Here is a 6,000-nt window from a genome sequence, read left to right as displayed (position 1 = left end):
AGAGAAGAGTGGGAAAGACTGCATCTTGCGATTTGAGTGCCAGCTCAGCTGCAGTACAATAGGACACCAGGTAAACTTCTAAGGTTTTTGACTCTAGTTCCTGACTTCTAGACGACACCTCTGAAAATACCTAGGCCCTCAGGGAACTTGCCACCCTGAAGGGAAGGACACAAGCCTCTCTGGCTTTACCACCTGCTGACAGTAGAGTCCCAGGGCCTTAAGTGAACATAAGCGGTAGCCAGGGAGTGGTTACAGTAGGCCTTTGCTGAGACCCAGTGCTGTGCTGCCTTCAGGTCTGACCCAGTACAATCATAGTGGTGGTGGCCTCATGGGAGTTTGTGTCACTTCATCACCAGCTCTAGGTGGCTCAGAACAGAGAGACTATGTTTGTTTGGGAGAAAGTAACGGAAGAGAACAAAAATATCTGCCTGGTAATACAGATAATTTTTCTAGATCTTGTGCAAGACCATCAAGGTGGTACCTCTAGGAGTCTGCAAGGACCACAGCGTTACTGGGCTTGGGGTGCCCCCTAAAGCAGATACAGCTTAGATCACAACACCCAAGTCCTTTCAAAAAAAGTATTCTCAAGAAGGACAAGTACTAAGTCCAAACTGAGAAGACAACAGTAAATACCTATCTCTTCGATGCCCACACAGACGAACATCTACAAGTATCAAGACCATCCAAGAAAACAAAACTTCATCAAATGAACTAAATAAGGCACCAGGAATCAATGCTGGAGAAACAGAAATATGTGATCTTTCAGAAAAGGAATTCAAAGTAGCTATTTTGAGGAAATTCAAATAAATTCAAGATAGCACACAGAAGGAACTCAGAATTCTATACGTCAGACTTAACAAAGAGATTGAAATAATTAAAAATAATTAAGCAGAAATTAAGGACACGAAAAACACAATTGGCATACTGAAGAATACACCAGAGTCCTTTAATAGAAGAATTGATCAAGCAGAAGAACGAATTCATTGAGCTTAAAGACAGGCTATTTGAAAATATACAGTCAGAGGAGATAAAAGAAAAAAGATTTTAAAAAAACAATGAAGCACACTTGCAGGATCTAGAAAATAGGCTCAAAAGGGCAAAACTAAGAGTTGTTGGCCTTGAAGAGGAGGTAGAGAATGAGATAGGCGTTAAAAGTTTATTGAAATGAATAATAACAGAAAGCTTTCCAAACCTAGAGAAAGATTTCAACATCCAAGTATAAGAAGGTCATAGAACACCAAGCAGAGTTAACCCAAAGAAGATAACCTCAAGGAATTTAATCATCAAACTCCCAAAGGTCAAGAATAAAAAAAGGATCCTAAAAGCAGCAAGCAAAAAAAAAAACAAACAAACAAACAAAAAAAAAAACATACAATGGAGCTCCAATACATCTGGCACCAGACTTCTCAGTGGAAACCTTACAAACCAGGAGAGAGTGGCATGACATATTTAAAGTGCTGAAGGAAGAAAGTTTACCCTAGAATAATATATCCACGAAAATATCCTTCAAACATGAAGGAAAAATAAAGAATTTTTCAGACAAACAAAAGCTGAGGGATTTAATCAACACCACACCTGTCCTACAAGAAATGCTAAAGGGAGTGCTTCAGTCAGAAAGAAAGGATGTTAATGAGCAATAAGAAATCAACTGAAGGTAAAAAAAAAAAAAACTCACTGGTAATAGTAAGTACACAGAATATTAAAAAACTGTAGCTGCGGTGTATAAATTATCTTAAGTAGAAAGACTAAATGATGGACAAATCAAACATAATTACCACAACAACTTTTCAAGACATAGAAAGTACAATAAGATATAAATAGAAATAACAAAAAGTTAAAAATCAGGAGACAAAATTAAGGCATAACATCTTTATTAACTTTCCTTTGGCTTGCTTGTTTATGCAAAGTTGTTATCAACTTAAAATAATGGGTTATAAGATACTATTTGTAAGCCACATGGTAACCTCAAACCAAAAAACATACAATGAATATAGAAAAAATGAAAAGCAAGAAACTAAATCATATCACCAAAGAAAAGTACCTTCACTAAAAGGAAAGCAGAAAGAGAAGAAAGAAGGGACAGAAGACCAGAAAACAAATAAAAAATTTGTAGGAGTAAGTCCTTACTTATCAATATTAACAATGAATATAAATGGACTAAATTAGTCTATCAAAAGACATGGAATGGCTGCGTGGATTTTAAAAAAAACAGGACCTAGGGATCTGTTGCATACAGGAAATACAATTCACCTATGAAGACACACATAGACATAAAAGAAAGGGGAGAAATAAGATAATCCATGCCAATAGAAACTGAAAAGGAGCAGGAGTAGCTATATTTACATCAGACAAAATAGATTTTAAGACAAAAACTATGCAAGGAGACAAAAAAGGCCACTATACAATAATAAAGATGTCAATTCAGCAAGAGGATATAACAATCTTAAATACATATGTACCAAACACTGGAGCACATAGATATATAAAGGAAATATTATTAGAACTGAAGAGAGAGATAGACATCAATACAATAATAGCTGATGACTTCAACACCCCACATTCAGCATTGGAAAGATCTTGCAGACGGATAAACAAAGAAACATCAAACTTAGTCTGCACTATAGACCAAATTGACCTAATAGATATTTACAGAACATTTCATCCAGTAGCTACAGAATACAAATTTTTTTCCTCAGCACATGGATTATTCCCAAGGACAGATCATATGTTAAGTCACCAAGCATGTCTAAAAACATTCAAAAAGATGAAATCATATCAAGCATCTTCTCTGATCACAATGAAATAAAACCAGAAATCAATAACAAAAGGAATTTTGGAAGCTATACAAATACATGGAAATTAAATATATGCTCCTGAATGACCAGTGGGTCAATGAAGAAATTAAGAAGGAAATTGAAAAAATTTTTGAAGCAAATGATAATGGAAACAAAACATACCAAAACCTATGAGGCACAGCAAAAGCAGCTCTAAGAGAGAAGTTTATACCTCCAAGTGCCTACAACATCAAAAAGGAAGAAAAACTTCAAACAAGCTAACAGTGCACCTTAAAGAACTAGAAAAGCAAGAGCATGCCAAATGCAAAATTAACCAAATAAATAATAAAAATCAGAGCTGAAATAAGTGAAAGTGAATGAAAACAATACAAAATATCAATGAAACAAAAAGTTGGGTTTTTGAAAAGTTAAACAAAATTGACAAACGTTTGGCCAGACTAAGAGAATAAGAGAAAAGATCCAAATAAATCAGAGATGAAAAAGGAGACATTACAACTTATACTGCAGAAAGTCAGATGATCATTAGTGGCTAGTATGAACAACTGTATACCAATAAATTGGAAAACCTAGAAGAAATAGACAAATTCCGAGACACATACAACCTACAAGATTGAACCATGAAGAAATCCAAAACCTGAACAGACCAATAACAAGAAACAGGATGAAACCATAATAAAATTTCTCCCAGTAAAGAAAAGGCCAGGACTCAATGACTTTACTGCTGAATTCTACCAAACATTTAAAGAAAAACTAATATCAATCCTACTCAAACTATTCCAAAATAGAGAAGGGACTACCTCCAAACTCATTCTGTGAGGCCAGTGTTACCCCGTTACAAAAACCAACAAAGACACATCAAAAAAGAAAACTTCAGGCCAATATCTCTGATGAATATTGATGCAAAAATCCTCAACAAAATACTAGCAAACAAAATTCGATAATATGTTAAAAAGATCATTCATCATGACCAGGTGGCATTTTTCCCAGGGATGCAAGCATGGTTCAACAAATGCAAATAAATCAGTGTGATACATCATATCAACAGAATGAAGGACAAAAACTATATGATCATTTTAATTGACATTGGAAAAGCATTTGATAAAATTCAACATCCCTTCATGATAAAACCCCTAGAAAAACTAGGTATAGAAGGAACATACCTCAACATAATAAAAGCCACATGCAACAGACCCACAGCTAATATCATACTGAATGGGGAAAAACTGAAAGCCTTTCCTCTAAGATTTGGAATATAAGGATGCCCACTTTCAACATTGTTATTCAACATAGTACAAGAAGTACTAGCCACAGCAATGAGACGAGACAAAAAATAATGGGCATCCAAATCAGAGAGGACGAAGTCAAATTATCCTAATTTGCAGATGATATGCTCTTATATTTGGAAAAACCTAAAAACTCTACCGAAAAACTATTACAACTGATAAATTCAGTAAAGTTGCAGGATACAAAATCAACATACAAAAATCAGCAGCATTTTTATATACCAATAGTGAACAATCTGGAAAAAAATTTAAGTAATCTCATTTACAACAGCTGCAAATGAAATTAAATACCTAGGAATTAACCAAAGAAGTGAAATATCTCTATAATGAAAACTATAAAACATTGATTAAAGAATTTGAAGAGGATAAAAAAAATGGAAAATTATTCCATGTTAATGGATTGTAAAATCAGTATATTAAAATGTCAGTACTACCCAAAACAATCTATTGATTCAGTGCTATTCCTATATAAATACTAAAGACATTCTTCACAGAAATAGAAAAAACAATCCTAAAATTTATATGAAACCATAAAAGACACAGAATAGCCAAAGCTTCCTTGAGCAAAAGGAACAAAACTAGAAGAATCACATTGCCTGATTTCAAATTATACCATCAAGATACAGTAACCAAAACAGCATGGTACTAGCATAAAAACAGACACATTGACCAATGGAACAGAAAAAAGAATCCAGAAACAAATCTACACAACCACAGTGAACTCATTTTTGACAACAGTGCTAAAAACATACACTAGGGAAAAGACAATGTCCTTAGTAAGTAGTGCTGGGGAAACTGGATATCCAAATTCCAAAGAATGAAACTAGACTCCTATCTGTCACCATATACAAAAATCAAATCAAAATTGATTAAAGACTTAAATCTAAGACCTCAAACTATAAAACTACTAGAAGAAAACATAGGGGAAACTCTCGAGGCCGTTGGTCTGGACAAAAATTTCTTGAGGCAAACACAGTCAATCAAAGCAAAAATGGACAAATGGGATTACATCAAGTTAAAAAGCTTCTGTACAGCAAAGGAAACAGTCAACAAAGTAAAGAGACAACCACAGAATGTGAGAAAATATTTGTAAACTACCGATCTGACAAGGGATTAATAACCAGAATATATACGGAGCTCAAAAACTCCAAGGGAAAAATCTAATAATCTGATTTTACAATGGGCCAAATATTTGAATAGACATTTATGAAAAGAAAACACACAAATGACGAACAGGCATAGGAAAAGGTGGTTAACATCACATCATTGATCATCAGAGAAATACAAATCAAAACTATAATGAGATATTATCTCTCCCTAGTTAAAATGGATTAAATCCAAAAGACAAGCAATAAAAAATGCTAGTGAGGATGTAAAGCAAAGGGGACCTTTGTACACTGTTGGTAGGAAGGTAAATTAGTACAACCACTATGGAGAACTGTTTGGTCGTTCCTCAAAAAACTAAAAATAGAGCTACCATATGATCCAGCAGTCCCACTACTGAGTATATACCCAAAAGAAAGGAAATCAGTATATTGAAGAGATAGCTGCACTCCTATGTTTGTTGCAGCACTGCTCACAGTAGCCATAATTTGGAGGCAACCTAAGTGTCCATCAACAGATGAACAGATAAAAAAATGTGGCACACATACACAATGGAGTACTATTCAGCCATGAAAAAGAATGATCCCGTTATTTGCAACAACATGATGGAACTGGAGGTCATTATGCTAATTGAAATAAGCCAGGCAGGGAAAGACAAATATCACATATTCTCACTCATTTGGGAGATTTTAAAATCAAAACAATTGAACTCACAGAGATAGAGAGTAGGAGGATAATTACCAGAGGCTGGGAGGGGTCGTGAGGGGTTGAGGGGAAGGTGGAGATAGTTAATGTGTACAGAAAAAAAAAATAGCTAG

This window comes from Symphalangus syndactylus, chromosome 11 (assembly GCF_028878055.3).
Source record: "Symphalangus syndactylus isolate Jambi chromosome 11, NHGRI_mSymSyn1-v2.1_pri, whole genome shotgun sequence".
In the NCBI taxonomy this organism is placed as follows: domain Eukaryota; kingdom Metazoa; phylum Chordata; class Mammalia; order Primates; family Hylobatidae; genus Symphalangus; species Symphalangus syndactylus.
Note: the sequence above shows the minus strand (reverse complement) of the source record.